The sequence below is a fragment of the Triturus cristatus genome, chromosome 8, assembly GCF_964204655.1.
Source record: "Triturus cristatus chromosome 8, aTriCri1.1, whole genome shotgun sequence".
Classification (NCBI taxonomy): Eukaryota; Metazoa; Chordata; class Amphibia; order Caudata; family Salamandridae; genus Triturus; species Triturus cristatus.
Genome location: NC_140591.1, coordinates 1,539,239,596 through 1,539,263,722, shown reverse-complemented (window position 1 = coordinate 1,539,263,722; position 24,127 = coordinate 1,539,239,596). Strand labels below are relative to the sequence as shown.

At 47.5% G+C, this 24,127-nt stretch overlaps 1 protein-coding gene across 2 annotated transcripts in view; it reads right to left on the bottom strand.

Annotated features, from left to right (window-relative positions):
- CLPB (ClpB family mitochondrial disaggregase) overlaps positions 1–24,127 on the bottom strand; it is a 1,140,376-nt gene that overhangs the window by 770,604 nt on the left and 345,645 nt on the right. The gene's annotated exons all lie outside the window — the stretch shown is intronic.

Sequence of the window (24,127 nt, the reverse complement as noted above, 5' to 3'; positions counted from 1 at the left end):
TGTTGCACAAGACCTTTAAGAGTGACAGACAAAAAAGATCGCCACAGTCCTTGTGTGTGTGTGGCTGTACAACTCTTCTCAGCATACCACATATCCACTCATAACATTGCTGTGGCCTAACACAGCCTACTAAACCCCACCGTGCCGGTCAATATACTTAAAACAGTTGCATTTCACATCTGACTTACTCTTAAAATATTCGGTGGTCCCTGGGGAATGAGGTCCGCGGGGCTGAATACGTCTCAGGGAGGGAGGGAGACTGCACGCCCCATCCCCTTAATAAAAGTATGTGGTCTTGGCCTGCCATTTTAAAAACATTTTTTTTGATCCTCGGGAGTCCATCTGGATTGCAGCAGAAATTGCTGTTTTTTCAATTTTGGTCTGGGGGGAGAGCTCTGGGTCCCCTCCATGGGGCCTGGGGGCAGGGTAGCCTTTCCTTGACCTCTTATATAAATGTTTTATATATTATTTTTTATATATACCTTAAGGAGAGGGGAGACTAAGTCCCTAAATCATGTAATGGCTGCCAGCAACCTTTTTTTGTATGTTGCTTTCAGCCAGTCACAGTGCTCGCTCCTGCTGGAGTCTGACTCCCGTGACATGGCCCAAGGGAAAATAAAACTCCTTGGGCCAACCAAAGCTCCATATTGTTTTTAAATTGGGTTCAAGTGACTCTGGCAAGAGACCCCAAACTGAACCGTCCAGATATACAAATAGTTTTGAACCTTAATTTCTCAAAAGCTACAGAATGGATTTACATCAAATCACAAAAAGAAAAATCTGTGGACCCTCTTTATGCCAAATTTGGTGTAATTCCGTTTAGTAGGTTTTTGCGGTAGCGCTTCTTAAAGAAGTCTATAGAAAATTCTTAGGGATTCTGCATTTTGGGACCTCCCTTTTTTTTCTCGGCCCCCACTTGACAGATCACCCTGAAAGCTTCCATGCACAAACTAGGCAAACAAGCATTGGCACAGCTAATAAGTCTTGCCTTTGGGACCTTATAAGTGTTTAGTTATCCAGCACAATATCCTTGGTGCAACAGCATCAACTGTTGCATGGCTCAACACTTATAAGGTCCCAAAGGCGAGACCTATTGGCTATGCCAATGCTTATTTCCATTCCTGTTCCCAGGATTTGGGCCACCTTCTACTGTCAGCTTCCGTCATTGTCCCAGTCCCCCCTTGTTCCACCCATGCTACTCTGGCACCAGAAAGGCGTCCATTCAGCTATGCCAAAGACTACATAAACTGTGTTATCTAAAACAGAGATCCAGTGCTCTGCGGGGTGCTACTAGGAACCATAAAATGCTGAGTTTACAGCGATCAAAATCAAAGAATGCTTGCATGGTTGGACTGGCCTTTAGGGCAACCAGGCAGTGCCGAGGGGCTGGTTTGATTGGATAGTGTGTGGGCCAGTTGTTTGGAGGTTTGTGGGCCTGGTTTACGGTCCGGTGGGCCTGTTTTTTCTGTTGATTTCCCTGATATTACCACAAACATTGCCTGTAGCAAACACATGCACACAGTCTCCCATTCCTTGTAAAACACCTATACAATGTGTCTTTACAAGTTCAAAACCACCCAACTTGCAAATGTGGGCAACTTTTTAACCAAACGATTCACTAAATTGGCCCACTTATATTTTGGTGCCTAGATCAGTGGATCCTGAACGCTTGGCCTTCATTTTGCCCTGATTATAGAAACTGTTCTAGTGACTGGAATTTCGAATTCAAATAGCACAGCAGAGAGTTAAGGTTTAAGATCACCCAAGGAGCTATCATTTGGGCCTGATGAACCACCCCGGGTGGTTTGAATGAGGGAACTGCAAACACTGCTGTCGAGTCGCAGCACTCGCCTGGATAGGCCCTCCGAGGTGCATGTTTTGAACTGTCCCTGAGGGCTGGTCAACTGTTCGTCACAGGCCAAACTCCATTCGAACAAGTCTTATTTCGATAAGGATAGTCGGTTAACAGTTTGACTTCAGTGTAGTTTTGCACTACAACAGCATTTTACAGGTTCCATAAATATTAAAATCGACAACATCTCTTGAGTTTGAGGACTGCACGTGTGACAAACCAGGTGACTGTCCCCGATGAGGGCCCATTCAGAGGCGAGATCAGAGACAAAGGTCACACTTGAAGCGCCCCTTTAAGAGGCCTCCACAGGCCACCGGCTCCCAATGGCTACAGACACCCACAATAAAGTCAATGTATTGACTGCGCGGAGGGCAGCAACTCCCAGCGCCTCCCAGACCCGATATTTGTCATGTCAGCTCGGGTCAGGGTAGCGGGAGAGGAGAGCACTCGATGCCCACCGGTGGGCACACGCACACACAAACTGACCACGAGGACCCGAGGTCCTGCCGGGGTCACGCCACTCAAAGGAAAGGTCAGCAGAGGGCAAGGGGGCGTGGCCGCGAGAGGCCGCCTGCAGCCCGGCCCTCGATGTCCGCACTTGTTTAAGCAGAGGGAGGCGCAGATCTTAATGGATTTGGCCCTGGGGGCAAGGGCGGCAAGTGGAGGAAGTGTTGGCTTCTGCTAAAAGGCAGGTGGAGGCGAGTGGACGGTGGGGAATGGCGGCCGCCTGTTTCATGTCAACAAACAGGAAACGACCCACTCGAAGATGTCAAAGGCAGAGCCGCACGGGGCCATTAGGGCTACAGAGGCCACGCAGCGGGCCCAGGCGAGGGGTGCCAGGTCCAGCTTTCAAAGCTCGCCCCCTCATAATTACCGTGAAACCCGATTACTGCATCGCCCTACGTGGCCGGCAAAGACATCCCTTTCGAGCCACAACTGCAGCTGTTCGGGAAGAATGGAGGTCTCAAAGAAAGGTGTCCGGAACAATGAATAGGCCTAGACGGCAAGGCACGTGCCGCGATCTGTTAAAGGAGGCTCTAGGCGCCTCGATCCCATCTCTGGAGGGGGTGGGGGCAGTACACCTGGGGATGCTCACCCACTGAACTACTAATACTTCCGAGGAGGAGCCTGGCTAGGGGTTTAGCCCCTGACGAAGACACTTGCCACAGTGGCCCTGCTTGTAAAGTGCCATTACGAATACTTCTGTCCTGTACAGTAACATGTGCCCTGCTGCTTAAGTGGGGCTTTTTTTCTCTAAGCCCCAAAAGCTTGATAGGAGAAAGGACATTCATTTTTTTAAATGAAAATATAAAACATGACCATGTTTTTCGGATCAGCTGTTGACCTAACCCTACAAGGGTTAAAACCTGTGATGAAGACGTTGGCTCACATTCGGGAACTTATGCTTTAAACCGTGACTCTATGTCACTGGCATAAAATGCATGGTTAATATAACAACATTTTAAACTGATTAGCGCAACAATGATATATTTACTAACTGAATATTGTACTGTATTGTGACTCTTATATAGCGCTCATTAGCCCTATGCGGGGTGCTTAGCGACAGATAGAATGCCACCCCACCCATCACATGGCCAGGCCTTTTCTTTAAAGGCCAAGTGTGAGTGACAGTCAACGGGTTGTACTGTTCCCTCGTGTAAAGGCTCCACAAATGTGTCTGACCATTACAAAACATGCACTTATGATCGCAAAGCAGATGCAGGAATACATGATTATGGGAAATGCTGGCTAAGCTATTTGGTATTCTAAAAGTTTTTCATTTATGGATGGCCATTTTCGGACTTTCATAGGAACGTGATTGTACTTTTTGCATTGACTGCTGTCATGGAGGCTTCCAGATGAAGGGTGGTTTGGCTCTCTTTAGGGCAGATAAAGGACCACCTGAAACGCCTTCTCCTCTCACCTTCAAACCTGCTTTAAGAAGGACCAGCGGCTGACCTAGGAACAGGACTGTCCTTCTAGGACAGACCGCTCGGAAGTGCCCTCTCGGCCCCGTGGGAGGCCCATCTCTGAGTGAGATAAGAGAAGAGGCTGTCACTGGGGCTGGTGACACATCCCTCACTCAGGACAGAGGCTAAGAGGGAGCAGTCTGCCAAGCAGCTGCCTTTGAAAACACCAAGCTGACAGCCAGGAGAGTTACAGTACAATAGAAAGGCGGTCGCGGTAGCAACTTTTTTAAGAACCAACAAGGAAAACGCATTCACCACTTTTGCTTTTCTGAGATGCTTGAATCTAATTTAATTTCAAAATCAAAAGCGTTTAATGCAATTCAGAGTCAAAGCATTTCTTAGTGGCAATACAATTGCTCCAACAGTGCAATAAATATTTACAGTGCTCCTGGTGTCAAGGGAGAAGAAGAAAAGAGTGGGTATATGGTGGTGCACATGTGAGTGAAGAACAGGGAAAAGGTATTGTGACATATATACATCATTTGTACATAGTATAGGACCTTTCCGGCCTAACACCGGTCAATTCTTCCTAAATAGTTACATAATTCTAATGAACATAATTATTGTAAAGGTCTGACCTTAGAGCTTGTAGTGGTGTTGAATGTTGTCAACGTTTCGACCCCTAGGATTGAGGGTAAGTTAGTCCTCACAGTGGGGGTTTCATCAGGACAAGGCTTTTTAGAGCACCTGTGACTAATCGGAGAATTTGTGTGAGAAAAGGGAACTATTTACAAAAAAGGGGTGAGCGCTAAGATATGTCTGGTAGCGAATACCTACTAATGGCATCAGCAAGGTGGCTTCGCTGTGCGTTCAAGGAAGAGAAGAGTTCATATGTAGCTCCTAAAAGTCATAGGGGAAAAGAGTAAAATAGAATCAGTAATCTACTGTCCAGAACCATGGTCTCACTAAATGGTTTAACGCAATTGAAGGACTCACTATGTCAAAAAGTGACTTCTGCTGAGGTAAATAATTCACTCGCAGGGGGGAACAATTCCAAACTCTATCTGATACAAGGAGAAAGAAGTTCAAAACCGGGAAAGAGAACAAATGATCATAATTGTCGTTTGCAGACGGTACTCAGTAAAAGATTCAGCATATTGTCTTGGATTACCTAAAAAGTGATCGAAGACCTTAGTAAGTGTCCGGTTAATGTGCCTTGTTGTGCCCCATGAAAAAGTAAAGGGCATCATGGTCGCGAGAAATCGGCCTAGGAGAGTCTGGAAAAACTGTACTAGAGCATGCATCCTATGGTTCTCAAAATAATTGGAGCTGTCTCTATTAGCTAAAGACGCGATCTGTGTGGGAACTGAGTGGTAAAAGCTGGGCCGGTGCCTAAATCGTGGTGGACCGATGTGTTACCAAAAATATGAAATCTCGAATAAAGGGTGCAAATATATTAAGCGACAGGAAGTGGTAGTAACGGTCTGAACAGTGTCAAGGGCATTGCAATTAGTCGCGTGAACTATTTAAAAAAAACAATTCCTCTCCGTGAATGGGAAATAAACTAAAGCGCTCTTACCGGTGCATACCAAGAAACTTCATAACCAAAATCACTTTTTAATATGCGGTGTCAAGCATCGTAGTGATGAGCAACAGAAATTGAAATGCTGAGAAGCGCTTACCTCATCCACGGCTGTCGGGCTCAGGAATGAGTGCGGGTGCCAAATCTCACGCTTTAAATGTGGTAGAAGCGTGGCCCGCGTGCTTTGCGGTGTGCAGCCGCTGGATGCTGTGTTGGGGGCTCGTCAAGCGTCGGCCAATGGGAGAGGGGGAGGGCGATAACGTCATGAGTCTATGGACTTCGAGGTCCAATCTGTTCCATCAAGAGTGAAGTGAAAAGTAGCAGATTCACCCAGGGTTTTCCCTGATACTAGATTTGTTGCCATAAAGGCTCCATGAAAGGGGCTAACGTTTTTATGGATTAATATGCACTCGCATCTTACAGAATACTGTACACAAGTACTGCCATGCACAATAACAGCCAGAGACTGACGCCGCATTTCCTTTACGTTATTTTACAAACCCTCTTTTTTCAAACATCGCTATTTACTACTTCATACGAGGGACGTTTCTCTTGAATCTGATACTTTTGACTTCACTCTTGATGGAACAGACTGGAACTCGAAGTCCATAGACTCATGACGTTATCGCCCTCCCCCTCTCCCATTGGCCGACAATTGACGAGCCCCCAACACAGCATCCAGCGGCTGCACGCCGCAATGCACTTGCGCCACGCTTCTACCACATTTAAAGCATGAGATTCGGCATCCGCACTCATTCCTGAGCCCGACAGCCGTGGATGATGTAAGCGCTTCTCAGCGTTTCAATTTCTGTTGCTCGTCACTACGATGCTTGACACCGCCTATTAAAAAGTGATTTAGGTTATGAAGTTTCTTGGTACGCGCCGGTAAGAGCCCTTTAGTTTATTTCCCATTCACGGAGCGGACTTGGTTTTTAGGTCTCACCTTGCCATCGCGTAAGCGATCGCAAAGCGAGACTATTGTAAAAGGGCATTTCAAAGTGCTCCCAAAAAAGCGGATTGCATTGCTAGCACGCGCACAACCACGCGCTTGGTGCCGCCATGCACTCCGCTTTTTGGGAGCACTTCAAAGGGTTCGCTCCCCCGCCTGGAATGCGCTCCCCCGCCACCAAGCGCGCGCGCGCCACGCTCCGCCGGGCTTGTCTTTTTTTTTTAAACTTTAAGCGCGAGGCGCGCGTGCGGCCAATGCTTGTTAGAATGACTCATCAGTATGAATTTTACTTGGAATCATTAGCGATCAGACACGAATGCTCCATCACCATTGACAACTGTCATCTATCAACTAACTACCTTCAACCCCTTGATTCTAGGATCAGGCGCCTTGACGGAGGGGCTACAAGGCGCCTGGGTGGCGAGGAGATGCTTAAAGGTGAATGCGTCTTCGCTGTCAAATGGAAACAAACGGCCGTGCAGTCAGAGGAACGGCTCTTATCGGCGTGATAACACCTGGAAAGGGCACCGCAGTGACCCTGGATAAACAGACATTTTGACAAAAGGCACAGCTTGCTCCCGGTGGCAACGAAGATGGCATCAAAGGAGTTTGCACTTCACAAAGCTGTTTATCACTCCCCTGTACACACTCTGCTCCGAATGACTGGCGGCGGTCGTTGTATTTGCCCAGTAGCCTCAGCAGACGCTCCCATGAGGGCTATGAGAAAACAGGAAGTGGAACTCACAGCCTGCAAGGTGTTAACGGACTGCCGACAGCGCGGCTTTAGTGTTACTCACACCAGACAAACACAGGCGCTACATTGAATGTATTCTCTTGAAGAAGTTGTCTCGTAGTGAGCATGGAATCTTCATTGTTCACTGATAAGAACGTTCCACCACAATGTAAAACATTACAAGGGAATACTTCACCTTTAGAGTTCAATAGTAAGACAATTCTGTGAGGACAGCTCGTTGGGTTGTGCGCAAACTTCAGAGATCTAAGTAACACCTGCAAATTAATGCAAATCCTGCCTAGAACGACCCCATGTCTGCACATTTCAGGAATATTAAGGAGCACTCCTGAATCGAGCATTAAAAAGACCTGTTAAAATTTGTGAAAAAAATCGGTTTGTGGTCGATGAAGAATAGTCAAGATTAGCTTCATAGAGAAAAAATATGACCCAGTGATTGACTCGTAACCTGCAGACTATGAAACAAAGAGGCCAGAGTTATAATCCCAGTTTCCCTCTAAAAACACGGTGCCTTGCCATCTTCGACAAATCGCTATTTCTCTGTTCGACAGTTCCCTGGGCACCAACCCAAGCCCTGAATAATAAACCAGAAAATGCTAAGCAAAAATAAAGCATTGGCATAGCCAATAGGTCTCGCTTTTGGGACCTTATAAGTATTTAGTTATCCAACTGTTGCATGGCTAAACACTTATAAGGTCCCAAAAGCGAGACCTATTGGCTATGCCAATGCTTGTTTAAAATAGTTCACGCGAATAATTGCAATTCCTTTGGCACGCTTCAGACCGTTACTACCACCTCCTGGCGCTTAATAGATTTACACCCTTTCTTCGAGATTTCATATTTTTGGTAACACATTGGTCCACCAGGATTTAAACAGCGGCTCAGCTTTTACCACTCAGTTCCCACACAGACCGCGTCTTTAGCTAATAGAGACAGCTCCAATTATTTTGAGAACCATAGGATGCATGCTCTAGTACAGGTTTTCCAGACTCTCCTAGGCCGATTTCTCGCGACCATGATGCCCTTTACTTTTTCATGAGGCACAACAAGGCACCATTAGCCGAACACTTGCTAAGGTCTTCAATCACTTTTTAGGTAATCCAAGACAATATGCTGAATCTTTTACGGGGTACTGTCTGCAAACGACAATTATGATCATTTGTTCTCTTACCCGGTTTTGAATTTCTTTCTCCTTGTATCAGATAGAGTTTGGATTTGTTCCCCCTTGCAAGTGAATTATTTACCTCAGCAGAAGTCACTTTTTGGCGTAGTAAGTCCTTCAATTGCGATAAACCATTTAGTGAGACCATGGTTCTGGACAGAGATTACGGATTCTATTTTACTCTTTTTCCCTATGACTTTTAGGAGCTACATATGAACTCTTCTCTTCCTTGAACGCACAGCGAAGCCACCTTGCTGATGCCATTAGTAGGTATTCGCTACCAGACATATCTTAGCGCTTACCCCTTTTTTTTAAATAGTTCCCTTTTCTCACACAAATTCTCCGATTAGTCACAGGTGATCTTCACAGCTTTGTCCTGATGAAGACCCCACCTTGAGGACTAACTTACCCTCAATCCTAGGGGTCGAAACATTGACAACATTCAACACCACTACAAGCTCTAAGGTCAGACCTTTACAATAATTATGTTCATTAGAGTTATGTATCTATTTAGGAACAATTGACCTGTGTTAGGCCGGAAAGGTCCTATGCTATGTACAAATGATGTATATATGTCACAATACCTTTTCCCTGTTCTTCACTCACATGTCCACCACCATATACCCACTCTTTTCTTTTTCTCCCTTGACACCAAGAGCACTGTAAATATTTATCGCACTGTTATATGTTGGAGCAATTGTATTGCCACTAAGAAATGCTTTGACTTTGAATTGCATTAGATGCTTTTGAAATTAAATTAGATTCAAGCATCTCAGAAAAGCAAAAGTGGTGAATGCGTTTTCCTTGTTCGTTCTTAAAAAAGTTGCTACCGTGACCGCCTTCTATTGTACTGTAATACTGACCCAGGTCGGGTAGTTTTTGTGGGTTACCCAGTTAAAACTCAACACAGCCAGGAGAGTTAAGCACAGGCCTGGGTGACTGAAATCCAGCACAGCCCTATTACCTTACATGCATATCAAGAACAGGAAAACCAGAGTGTGTCATAAAGTAGAAAATCAAGTTAATATTCAATATTACGAGTGGAACTAATAATTATCAGATGTACATAATTTGAAAGCCATGGCACTGTCATTCAACCATAATTATACTCACTGGTTACAGAAAAGAAACTGAAATGTCTAGATGCAGATTAATGATGGGTGTAACCTCCCCCTTCCCCCACATACACTATATATAATCCCTTTGTTGTGCAGGGCCGAGGTAGAATGTTAAGATTAAGTGCAGTTGTACAGAACATTCACATCATTTACATGGTAGGTGGGGCAATGGGCGAACCCTTGGGAAGCTTCAGGCTTGGTCGCGTGTTCTCAGGGCTGGATGGCCCTGGCATCTGCCGTACACAGAATAGGGCGCATCCCCTGTCCACTGGCCAGGTCTTCACTGCTCGCACTACAAAGTTATAGGCCTCTTCCTGCTGCCAGCCACAGTGTACTGCCACTGTTCACACTGAGGCTTCCCCCCCAAGTGCACGAGGAAAAGGCACAGCCTACTAGCCCACAGTGTGTTTTTTCCATACACTTTATTTGTTCGATTACTTAAAATCATTAAAAATCAATAATCCAATCAAAGAGACAACATACGCATGTTACACTCAGGTTAAGGGAATAGACCTAAAAGGTCAATAAACTTGAGCCATGAATCCCCTGCTCACAATTAACTAAATATGTTTTTCTTAAATTATGGGTGTCACGGCGCTAGAGGCAGGCAGCCTTCAATCAGGATCCTAAACAGTTGGGACTGGTGAACAGAGCTGGGTCACTACAGTGGATAGCCTGTACCCCGAGGCAGCCCCTGTTCTGTAGTAGGATTGCTCATGCTGCAGCCAGGGGCAATAGGCGCACTTTATGATCCAGGGAGGAGGTGTGTTTTCTCCATCTACCTTGCTGAGATTACAGACTGTGCGGAACTGCTAATGGTGCTTCACATTCTGGGGGGACTGGTGTGAGAAATGTGATTTACATAGTGGAAGACAAGGAACAGGCATGGCAATGCTACTTTACACACTGAGGTGAATCAATGGTGCTTTACATACTGGGGTGACTGGTGTGAGAAATGTGATTTATATAGTGGAAGACAGGGCACAAGGAACGAGTATGGCAATGAATCTTTACACACTGAGGTGAAGCAATGGTGCTTTACATACTGAGGTCACTGTCGTGAGAAATGTGATTTACATAGTGGAAGACAAGGAGCAAGGAACAGGCATGGCAATGCTACTTTACACACCGAGGTGAATCAATGGTGCTTCACATACTGGGATGACTGTAGTGAGAAATGTGCTTTACATAGTGGAAGACAGGGTGCAAGGAACAGGCATGGCAATGGCACTTTACACACCGAGGTGAACCAATGGTGCTTCACATACTGGGATGACTGTAGTGAGAAATGTGATTTACATAGTGCAAGACAGGGTGTAAGGAACAGGCATGGCAATGGCACTTTACACACCGAGGTGAACCAATGGTGCTTCACATACTGGGATGACTGTAGTGAGACATGTGCTTTACATAGTGGAAGACAGGGTGCAAGGAACAGGCATGGCAATGGCACTTTACACACCGAGGTGAACCAATGGTGCTTCACATACTGGGATGACTATAGTGAGAAATGTGCTTTACATAGTGGAAGACAGGGTGCAAGGAACAGGCATGGCAATGGCACTTTACACACAGAGGTGAACCAATGGTGCTTCACATACTGGGATGACTGTAGTGAGAAATGTGCTTTACATAGTGGAAGACGGGGTGCAAGGAACAGGCATGGCAATGGTCCTTTACACAGTGAGGGGGAAAAATGGTGCTTCACATACTGGGATGACTGTAGTGAGAAATGTGCTTTACATAGTGGAAGACAGGGTGCAAGGAACGGCCATGGCAATGGCACTTTACACACCGAGGTGAACCAATGGTGCTTCACATACTGGGATGACTGTAGTGAGAAATGTGCTTTACATAGTGGAAGACAGGGTGCAAGGAACAGGCATGGCAATGGCACTTTACACACCGAGGTGAACCAATGGTGCTTCACATACTGGGATGACTGTAGTGAGAAATGTGCTTTACATAGTGGAAGACAGGGTGCAAGGAACAGGCATGGCAATGGTCCTTTACACAGTGAGGGGAAAAAATGGTGCTTCACATACTGGGATGACTGTAGTGAGAAATGTGCTTTACATAGTGGAAGACAGGGCGCAAGGAACAGACATGGCAATGGCACTTTACACACCGAGGTGAACCAATAGTGCTTCACATACTGGGATGACTGTAGTGAGAAATGTGCTTTACATAGTGGAAGACAGGGTGCAAGGAACGGCCATGGCAATGGCACTTTACACACAGAGGTGAACCAATGGTGCTTCACATACTGGGATGACTGTAGTGAGAAATGTGCTTTACATAGTGGAAGACAGGGTGCAAGGAACAGGCATGGCAATGGCACTTTACACACCGAGGTGAACCAATGGTGCTTCACATACTGAGATGACTGTAGTGAGAAATGTGCTTTACATAGTGGAAGACCGGGTGCAAGGAACAGGCATGGCAATGGCACTTTACACACCGAGGTGAACCAATGGTGCTTCACATACTGGGATGACTGTAGTGAGAAATGTGCTTTACATAGTGAAAGACAGGGTGCAAGGAACAGGCATGGCAATGGCACTTTACACACCGAGGTGAACCAATGGTGCTTCACATACTGGGATGACTGTAGTGAGAAATGTGCTTTACATAGTGAAAGACAGGGTGCAAGGAACAGGCATGGCAATGGTCCTTTACACAGTGAGGTGAACCAATGGTGCTTCACATACTGGGATGACTGTAGTGAGAAATGTGCTTTACATAGTGGAAGACAGGGTGCAAGGAACAGGCATGGCAATGGCACTTTACACACCGAGGTGAACCAATGGTGCTTCACATACTGAGATGACTGTAGTGAGAAATGTGCTTTACATAGTGGAAGACAGGGTGCAAGGAACAGGCATGGCAATGGCACTTTACACACCGAGGTGAACCAATGGTGCTTCACATACTGGGATGACTGTAGTGAGAAATGTGCTTTACATAGTGAAAGACAGGGTGCAAGGAACAGGCATGGCAATGGCACTTTACACACCGAGGTGAACCAATGGTGCTACACATACTGGGATGACTGTAGTGAGAAATGTGCTTTACATAGTGGAAGACAGGGCGCAAGGAACCAACATGGCAATGGCACTTTACACACCGAGGTGAACCAATGGTGCTTCACAAACTGGGATGACTGTAGTGAGAAATGTGCTTTACATAGTGGAAGACAGGGTGCAAGGAACGGCCATGGCAATGGCACTTTACACACCGAGGTGAACCAATGGTGCTTCACATACTGGGATGACTGTAGTGAGAAATGTGCTTTACATAGTGGAAGACAGGGTGAAAGGAACAGGCATGGCAATGGCACTTTACACACCGAGGTGAACCAATGGTGCTTCACATACTGAGATGACTGTAGTGAGAAATGTGCTTTACATAGTGGAAGACAGGGTGCAAGGAACAGGCATGGCAATGGCACTTTACACACCGAGGTGAACCAATGGTGCTTCACATACTGGGATGACTGTAGTGAGAAATGTGCTTTACATAGTGAAAGACAGGGTGCAAGGAACAGGCATGGCAATGGCACTTTACACACCGAGGTGAACCAATGGTGCTTCACATACTGGGATGACTGTAGTGAGAAATGTGCTTTACATAGTGGAAGACAGGGTGCAAGGAACAGGCATGGCAATGGCACTTTACACACCGAGGTGAACCAATGGTGCTTCACATACTGGGATGACTGTAGTGAGAAATGTGCTTTACATAGTGGAAGACAGGGTGCAAGGAACAGGCATGGCAATGGCACTTTACACACCGAGGTGAACCAATGGTGCTTCACATACTGGGATGAATGTAGTGAGAAATGTGCTTTACATAGTGGAAGACAGGGCGCAAGGAACCGGCATGGTAATGGCACTTTAAACACAGAGGTGAACCAATGGTGCATCACATACTGGGATGACTGTAGTGAGAAATGTGCTTTACATAGTGGAAGACAGGGTGCAAGGAACAGGCATGGCAATGGTCCTTTACACAGTGAGGGGAAACAATGGTGCTTCACATACTGGGATGACTGTAGTGAGAAATGTGCTTTACGTAGTGGAAGACAGGGTGCAAGGAACAGGCATGGCAATGGCACTTTACACACCGAGGTGAACCAATGGTGCTTCACATACTGGGATGACTGTAGTGAGAAATGTGCTTTACATAGTGGAAGACAGGGTGCAAGGAACAGGCATGGCAATGGCACTTCACACACCGAGGTGAACCAATGGTGCTTCACATACTGGGATGACTGTAGTGAGAAATGTGCTTTACATAGTGGAAGACAGGGTGCAAGGAACCGGCATGGTAATGGCACTTTAAACACCGAGGTGAACCAATGGTGCATCACATACTGGGATGACTGTAGTGAGAAATGTGCTTTACATAGTGGAAGACAGGGTGCAAGGAACAGGCATGGCAATGGTCCTTTACACAGTGAGGGGAAACAATGGTGTTTCACATACTGGGATGACTGTAGTGAGAAATGTGCTTTACATAGTGGAAGACAGGGTGCAAGGAACAGGCATGGCAATGGCACTTTACACACCGAGGTGAACCAATGGTGCTTCACATACTGGGATGACTGTAGTGAGAAATGTGCTTTACATAGTGGAAGACCGGGTGCAAGGAACAGGCATGGCAATGGCACTTTACACACCGAGGTGAACCAATGGTGCTTCACATACTGGGATGAATGTAGTGAGAAATGTGCTTTACAAAGTGAAAGACAGGGTGCAAGGAACAGGCATGGCAATGGTCCTTTACACAGTGAGGGGAAACAATGGTGCTTCACATACTGGGATGACTGTAGTGAGAAATGTGCTTTACATAGTGGAAGACAGGGTGCAAGGAACGGCCATGGCAATGGCACTTTACACACCGAGGTGAACCAATGGTGCTTCACATACTGGGATGACTGTAGTGAGAAATGTGCTTTACATAGTGGAAGACAGGGAGCAAGGAACAGGTATGGCAATGGCACTTTACACACCGAGGTGAACCTATGGTGCTTCACATACTGAGATGACTGTAGTGAGAAATGTGCTTTACATAGTGGAAGACAGGGTGCAAGGAACAGGCATGGCAATGGCACTTTACACACCGAGGTGAACCAATGGTGCTTCACATACTGGGATGACTGTAGTGAGAAATGTGCTTTACATAGTGGAAGACAGGGCGCAAGGAACCGGCATGGCAATGGCACTTTACACACCGAGGTGAACCAATGGTGCTTCACATACTGGGATGACTGTAGTGAAAAATGTGCTTTACATAGTGGAAGACAGGGTGCAAGGAACAGGCATGGCAATGGCACTTTACACACCGAGGTGAACCAATGGTGCTTCACATACTGGGATGACTGTAGTGAGAAATGTGCATTACATAGTGGAAGACAGGGTGCAAGGAACAGGCATGGCAATGGCACTTTACACACCGAGGTGAACCAATGGTGCTTCACATACTGGGATGACTGTAGTGAGAAATGTGCTTTACATAGTGGAAGACAGGGTGCAAGGAACAGGCATGGCAATGGCACTTTACACACCGAGGTGAACCAATGGTGCTTCACATACTGGGATGACTGTAGTGAGAAATGTGCCTTACATAGTGGAAGACAGGGTGCAAGGAACAGGCATGGCAATGGTCCTTTACACAGTGAGGGGAAACAATGGTGCTTCACATACTGGGATGACTGTAGTGAGAAATGTGCTTTACGTAGTGGAAGACAGGGTGCAAGGAACAGGCATGGCAATGGCACTTTACACACCGAGGTGAACCAATGGTGCTTCACATACTGGGATGACTGTAGTGAGAAATGTGCTTTACATAGTGGAAGACAGGGTGCAAGGAACAGGCATGGCAATGGCACTTTACACACCGAGGTGAACCAATGGTGCTTCACATACTGGGATGACTGTAGTGAGAAATGTGCTTTACATAGTGGAAGACAGGGTGCAAGGAACAGGCATGGCAATGGCACTTTACACACCGAGGTGAACCAATGGTGCTTCACATACTGGGATGAATGTAGTGAGAAATGTGCTTTACATAGTGGAAGACAGGGCGCAAGGAACCGGCATGGTAATGGCACTTTAAACACAGAGGTGAACCAATGGTGCATCACATACTGGGATGACTGTAGTGAGAAATGTGCTTTACATAGTGGAAGACAGGGTGCAAGGAACAGGCATGGCAATGGTCCTTTACACAGTGAGGGGAAACAATGGTGCTTCACATACTGGGATGACTGTAGTGAGAAATGTGCTTTACATAGTGGAAGACAGGGTGCAAGGAACAGGCATGGCAATGGCACTTTACACACCGAGGTGAACCAATGGTGCTTCACATACTGGGATGCCTGTAGTGAGAAATGTGCTTTACATAGTGGAAGACAGGGCGCAAGGAACCGGCATGGTAATGGCACTTTAAACACCGAGGTGAACCTATGGTGCTTCACATACTCTACCACCTACCACACTGCTGCGATTGTGCTGTACTAGCGCTGTGTAATTTTAAGCTTTCCACGTTTTTGTATTTGGGTTACTGCTTGCTTTATATTTACCCTTGTTTTTAAACTCTGCTGTCTGCAGCTCGCGCCCCGCTCCCCTTACCGCATTTAAAAAGGGCACCTTTGTGCCTCTAAAGCACCACCACTTTGGTGGGTCCGGGTCCTGGGCTCCATTTCAGGCGTCATCTTTGATCGGGGCTTCTTGTCCGGCGGCGGCCGCCATTTTTGGAGCGGTCTCGCGCGCCAAGGGCTCACTGGAGAGCCTATTTAAGGCGGTCCTTCGTGGGGTGGCGACCTCTACCACCTACCACACTGCTGCGATTGCGCTGTACTAGCGCTGTGTAATTTTAAGCTTTCCACGTTTTTGTATTTGGGTTACTGCTTGCTTTATATTTACCCTTGTTTTTAAACTCTGCTGTCTGCAGCTCGCGCCCCGCTCCCCTTACCGCATTTAAAAAGGGCACCTTTGTGCCTCTAAAGCACCACCACTTTGGTGGGTCCGGGTCCTGGGCTCCATTTCAGGCGTCATCTTTGATTGGGGCTTCTTGTCCGGCGGCAGCCGCCATTTTGGAGCGGTCTCGCGCGCCAAGGGCTCACTGGAGAGCCTATTTAAGGTGGTCCTTCGTGGGGTGGCGACCTCTACCACCTACCACACTGCTGCGATTGCGCTGTACTAGCGCTGTGTAATTTTAAGCTTTCCACGTTTTTGTATTTGGGTTACTGCTTGCTTTATATTTACCCTTGTTTTTAAACTCTGCTGTCTGCAGCTCGCGCCCCGCTCCCCTTACCGCATTTAAAAAGGGCACCTTTGTGCCTCTAAAGCACCACCACTTTGGTGGGTCCGGGTCCTGGGCTCCATTTCAGGCGTCATCTTTGATTGGGGCTTCTTGTCCGGCGGCGGCCGCCATTTTGGAGCGGTCTCGTGCGCCAAGGGCTCACTGGAGAGCCTATTTAAAGTCGCTCCCTACGCGCAGCGGAACGCGCAGGTGGACGCCTTCGCGTAGCCTGAGTCGTGCCGGAGTCCTGCCCGTCTGCGCCCGCCTGCGTCCCGGAGGCGGCGGGGCGGTGTAGGACTCTGGTCAGGCGTGGGCGAGGATGATCCATTATACCTCGGTGACGCTCCGCGCCTTGCGTACTACATCTAGCCTGTGTCGCTCAGTATTTCCTGGTCGACACAAGGGTAAACGACGCTGCCCGGCCTGCGGTTGGTCGCCCACTGGGGCGCAGAGTAGCGCCCTTAGGACAACCGAGGTGCATGCGAAACATCTCTGTCTGCTGCTTAATACAAGGTCGGTAGGAAGACATGCTTTGCACATTTACGGTCTTCTTGTCAGGGAGAATCCTCTCTGTTTGTTCCTGACCGAAACTTGGTTGGGAGAGGCGTCCAATCCGGACATCTTCACTGCGATCCCTCCAACCTATAACATTTTTCGCCAAGACAGAGCTAAGGGCAGGGGGGGTGGAGTCGCTGTGGTGGTGAGGAAGAACATTTCCTGTTCAGTCCTTCCCGTGAACTCCATTGAGGGCTCTGAATCCCTTGGTTTTATGCTGAGACTGTCTCCAGGCCATGCGCTTAAGGGCCTGTTGGTCTACAGGCCTCCTGGCCCGGTGGGCTCCTTCTGGGAGGACCTACAGATAGCCATTTCGGAGCTGGCGCTGTCTGCACAGCATTGTCTGCTGGCAGGCGATTTCAATTTTCATCTTGATGTCACGGACGACCTGGATGGGGCTAAATTGTTGGATATTACATCTCCGCTTGGCCTGGCACCGTTTGTATCAGGGCCTACACATGAGAAAGGACACACCCTTGATCAAGTGTTCTCCTCTGTCCCAATTGTTGACATTGAAACGCGGCCGGTGCTCTGGTCGGATCATAGGCTGATTGGGTTTTCTGTGTTGGAGAATGGGCGGTCTGACACCTGCGCCCCCACGGTGCCCAGATCGGCCTCGAGAGCGTTTCACAGAGTGACGCCTGCTATGCTGGAGCAGGCGCTCACGGAACATCCCTGTCCTCTCTCGGGGGATCCGGAAAGAGACACTGAGGCCCTGCAGCGATGGTTGACTGAGAGGATAGATGATCTTGCCCCAAGGGCAACCCCCCGGTCCTCGGTGATACGGCAATCAGCGCCATGGTTTACGGAGGCGCTACGTATGGCTCGCAGCCAATGTAAGGTCGCTGAGCGGGCCTGGCGCCATCAATATGATGGGGAGGCTAAACTCGCCTATAGGTCGGCGGTGAAGGCCTATCACCGTGACATTCTTGGTGCCAAGCAGGAATATCTTGCCAGGAGGATTGAGGCGTCGGCGAACTCCTGCAAGGAGATCTTCACGATTGTGAAGGAGTTCATGTCCCCTACTTCTTATTCACCCCCGCCTGTATCTCCTGATGCGTGGGCGTGTGATCTGGCCACTTTTTTCACCGACAAGATTAAGGCAATTCAGGCCTCCTTCTCGGAGAGCTTGGTCGAGGGTTGTTGTGACCCCGGGGCAGGACTTGGAACATCGTCCATGCCTACGGCTATCCTGGAGGACTTTCCTCCTGTCTCCAGTGACATGTCCCGGATTCTGCTGGCCAGTCTCAAATCTGGCTCCCCACTTGACCCCTGCCCCGCCAAATTTCTGGCTGGGATGGCGGCAGTGGTGAATCCCCTGGTCAACCCGATCCTCAATGCCTCCTTGAGGGAGGGGAGTGTCCCACGCACCTGGAAAAGGGCGATGGTGATCCCCCTCCTGAAAAAGCCTGGTCTTGATGCCGAGGTCTTGGCCAATTACAGGCCAATTTCACTTCTCCCGGCTTTGGCTAAGATCACTGAGAAATATGTTGATGGCGTCTTGTCGAGCTTCCTAGAGTCCAACAATCTGCTCCATCCATCCCAATCCGGTTTCCGTCGGAATTTTAGCACGGAAACGGCGTTGGTGGAGGTCTCTGAGATCCTCAGGGAGACCTTGGATGTGGGTGGCAAGGCCATGTTAGTCATGTTGGACTTGTCGGCGGCCTTCGACACCGTCCCCCATGAGGCGCTTCTTGCCAGGCTTTATAACATCGGCCTAAGGGGGACGGTGTTCAGATGGTTTACATCTTTTCTGGAGGGCCGCCGCCAGACGGTCTGGGTTTCCCAGAGCTCCGCCGAGATGCCGCCATTGGGAGTTGGGGTTCCACAGGGTTCTGTGTTGAGCCCGACATTGTTCAACATCTTTATGTCCCCCCTGGCGGCTGCGGTTGAGGCTTACGGAGCCCAGATCGTGTCCTACGCCGATGACACGCAACTCCTCTTCACATGTGGAAAAGACCAGACATTTGATGGGGAGAGAATTCGGGACTGCCTGGACAGGGTCTTCGGCTGGTTCCAGCGGAATAGCCTGAAGGCCAACTCCAGTAAGTCGGAGGTTTTATTCTTCGGCTGTGCCATCGATCCCGAGTGGCGGCAGTGGTGGCCGGCCGCCATGTGTCCTCCGGCACAATCCTCCTTGGTTGCCAAGAACCTTGGTGTGAAGCTTGATAACAAGCTCTCTTTGAGAGCGCATGTCCTTGGCCTGTCCGGCACCTGTTTCGGCATCCTGAAAATGCTCCGCAAGTTTCTTCCTTTATTGTCTGCGGAGCACAGATGGATTACGGTGCAGGCGCTCATCGGATCTAGGCTAGACTATGCCAATGCTCTTTTCCTAGGCCTTCCGGACTACTTGGTCCAGCGTTTGCAGGTGGCACAGAACTCTGCAGCCCGTGCGATCTTTGGTCTGCATAGACGAGCACGGGCTTCTGGGCTGCTGCAGACGCTTCATTGGCTGCCGATCAGGAAGCGGATTATTTTTAAATCCCTGACGCTGGTGTACAAAGCTTTGTTTGGCTCAGGCGCAGGATATCTGCAGAAAAGATTGGCTTTCTATCGCCCTGCTCGCTCACTGCGTTCGGAATCCCTTTTCACTGCCGTGGTCCCACGCGTGAGGAAGGCCCGCATTGGGGGACGCTCTTTTAGCCTCAAGGCCTCCCAGCTGTGGAACTCGCTTCCACTGGCACTCCGCAGCACTCCCAACTTGCTTCAATTCAGGAAGAATTTGAAGACTTGGCTTTTTAATCATTCTGTTTAGGTGGGCTTCTTTCTTTCTCTTTTGGGTTCTGTTCTTCTTACTATGTTGTTATACTCTGTAGCTGCCTGTGGAAAGCGCCGGGACACTCTTTTAGAGTAGCCGAGCGCTATAAAAATGCACTGTAACATAACATAACATAACATAACATACTGGGATGACTGTAGTGAGAAATGTGCTTTACAAAGTGAAAGACAGGGTGCAAGGAACAGGCATGGCAATGGTCCTTTACACAGTGAGGGGAAACAATGGTGCTTCACATACTGGGATGACTGTAGTGAGAAATGTGCTTTACATAGTGGAAGACAGGGCGCAAGGAACCGGCATGGCAATGGCACTTTACACACCGAGGTGAACCAATGGTGCTTCACATACTGGGATGACTGTAGTGAGAAATGTGCTTTACATAGTGGAAGACAGGGCGCAAGGAACAGGCATGGCAATGGCACTTTACACACCGAGGTGAACCAATGGTGCTTCACATACTGGGATGACTGTAGTGAGAAATGTGCTTTACAAAGTGAAAGACAGGGTGCAAGGAACAGGCATGGCAATGGTCCTTTACACAGTGAGGGGAAACAATGGTGCTTCACATACTGGGATGACTGTAGTGAGAAATGTGCTTTACATAGTGGAAGACAGGGCGCAAGGAACCGGCATGGCAATGGCACTTTACACACCGAGGTGAACCAATGGTGCTTCACATACTGGGATGACTGTAGTGAGAAATGTGCTTTACATAGTGGAAGACAGGGCGCAAGGAACAGGCATGGCAATGGCACTTTACACACCGAGGTGAACCAATGGTGCTTCACATACTGGGATGACTGTAGTGAGAAATGTGCTTTACATAGTGAAAGACAGGGTGCAAGGAACAGGCATGGCAATGGCACTTTACACACCGAGGTGAACCAATGGTGCTTCACATACTGGGATGACTGTAGTGAGAAATGTGCTTTACATAGTGGAAGACAGGGCGCAAGGAACCGGCATGGTAATGGCACTTTACACACCGAGGTGAACCAATGGTGCTTCACATACTGGGATGACTGTAGTGAGAAATGTGCTTTACATAGTGGAAGACAGGGTGCAAGGAACCGACATGGCAATGGCACTTTACACACCGAGGTGAACCAATGGTGCTTCACATACTGGGATGACTGTAGTGAGAAATGTGCTTTACATAGTGGAAGACAGGGCGCAAGGAACCGGCATGGTAATGGCACTTTACACACCGAGGTGAACCAATGGTGCTTCACATACTGGGATGACTGTAGTGAGAAATGTGCTTTACATAGTGGAAGACAGGGTGCAAGGAACCGGCATGGTAATGGCACTTTACACACCGAGGTGAACCAATGGTGCTTCACATACTGGGATGACTGTAGTGAGAAATGTGCTTTACATAGTGGAAGACAGGGTGCAAGGAACAGGCATGGCAATGGCACTTTACACACCGAGGTGAACCAATGGTGCATCACATACTGGGATGACTGTAGTGAGAAATGTGCTTTACATAGTGAAAGACAGGGTGCAAGGAACCGACATGGCAATGGCACTTTACACACCGAGGTGAACCAATGGTGCTTCACATACTGGGATGACTGTAGTGAGAAATGTGCTTTACATAGTGGAAAACAGGGTGCAAGGAACGGCCATGGCAATGGCACTTTACACACCGAGGTGAACCAATGGTGCTTCACATACTGGGATGACTGTAGTGAGACATGTGCTTTACATAGTGGAAGACAGGGTGCAAGGAACAGGCCCGGCAATGGTCCTTTACACAGTGAGGGGAAACAATGGTGCTTCACATACTGGGATGACTGTAGTGAGAAATGTGCTTTACATAGTGGAAGACAGGGTGCAAGGAACAGGCATGGCAATGGCACTTTACACACCGAGGTGAACCAATGGTCCTTCACATACTGGGATGACTGTAGTGAGAAATGTGTTTTACATAGTGAAAGACAGGGCGCAAGGAACCGGCATGGTAATGGCTCTTTAAACACCGAGGTGAACCAATGGTGCATCACATACTGGGATGACTGTAGTGAGAAATGTGCTTTACATAGTGGAAGACAGGGTGCAAGGAACCGGCATGGTAATGGCACTTTACACACCGAGGAGAACCAATGGTGCTTCACATACTGGGATGACTGTAGTGAGAAATGTGCTTTACATAGTGGAAGACAGGGTGCAAGGAACAGGCATGGCAATGGTCCTTCACACAGTGAGGGGAAACAATGGTGCTTCACATACTGGGGATAACTGCACATTCCTCCAATGGGAAACATTTTTATTTTTAAAGCAGCACCTGTTCCTTTAAGGAGCACTGACTCCTTTAAAAGAAAATTGTTTATCGTTCAGAAATGCAAATGCAGGGGCGGTGGTCTGCTGTTCCCGTCAGGTTAGCATTCCTGTGTTTGTAGCCAATCACCGGAGCTTGCAAAAAGCATCCTGCCTAATTACTATTCATTAGGCAAGTTATTCTACAACCCCTTACAGCTGTACATCTCGCGATAAGACTTATTATTACATAGGTTGCATGGCAAAATGACACGTAGGTCACAAAAGGTTGGTGTGTAATTTGCCTCTGTACATCCGGACCATTGGATTTAACTTTGGGAGACATACATGATAAATCAAAAACGGCAGCACAAAATTCAGGTTCTATATGGTCATAATAAAAGGTTTAGTATGCAATGCATTTGCAGAATGTCAAAAAAAGTAAACTGTACCAACAATTTGAACTCTGCTTTCACAGGAGTAGTAGTAAGAAACAAGTTTTTTAGACAATTGTCCATAAAACATTCTAAAAACCCAAACAGTAAAAAGTGATAAAAGGGCCCTATCTTGGCTGCCCAAAACCCCCTTCCCACTACATATCAACATCTGCTTTCAAGGGATCAACCTTTTCATTAAAACATCAACTTGCACATTTCTTCCAAAATTTTGCATTCACTTCTTCTGTATAGTGTTGATTGGCAGCTAAAATGACTTCTGGTATTTTGGCAAGCACTGTGCAAGTAGCTAAAGTCCTCATTTCAGTAATTAGGCCCGAATGCTGAGATGCTGTAGCTTGAGATGTATTACTCTCCTGTCCGGTTGAGACAAGAGATCCAGCGGTAGCCCCAAGGAAGGCTCATGCGGTGTCCACACATAGAAGGGTACTAATTTGTGCTTTGTAGAGTCTTATCAGGTGTTGAAATACATTCCACACAATACAAGTGAAAATGCACAGTCAAATCGAAAGTCCCAGTTTATGGAGAAGGCATTGTTTTTTACTCTCTGCTAGGAGAATTATAGTTATCAAAACATGGACACACCTCTCCCATTCTAGCTGCTGGTGAAAAGGTTCAGTTCCATAAAATCACAAGAATGGAATATGCTCAGAGTCAACTAGAAGTTCATCAACTACTCGTCATCAGTTTTGGTTTATGGGTCATTTAGTCGGCTTGCGACGGGACACTCTTTGAGTTGCCGTGTGCTCTATACATTTTAATTAATTTATTGGTCAACAGTAACCTTCTGAGTCTATCCTCTCGAGTGTTGTGAATCCCTTCCATATGAGTGCTTGAAAATGTATGCCAGATGGCTGACTGATAGCTTTATATACTTGTACAAGACCCATATCAACAAGTGTGTGGCTTCTACAGGCCTACTTTGGATGGCAACAACAGCATTGTTGTTCACGTAGTGCACAGTATTGTTATCAGCATTTAAAAGCTGGACAGGTGTTTACCTCGGCAACAGAAAGCACACCAATAGTGCCAAGCTGTGACCTGAGCTCAATGTAACTTATAGTAAGGTCAGACACCTGATTCAACCAAAACCACTGACATACTGATTCTCCAGGTGGGGTCTCCACCCCAATAAAGAGAATCACATGTTTTCTGCCTCCTGTAGTGTTGAGGCTGAAACAATTGTAACCACAAGAAAGGCCTCTCACTATTTAATATTGTCTGACGAATTTGGAACCGAGAGCTGATAAACAGACTACGAGTGTTCAGGAAAAAAAACTGTAGTCATTAAGGTAAAAAGTTTGCAATTTCAGAAGAATCTATTGCCAGGTTGTCAAGTGGTCAAATTAATCGGCCACAACCTTGTCAGGGAGGCTCACATCTCATTTTATCGTTGATTTCACTCGAATGCATGATACCAACTCTCACAAGAGTTAGACTGACT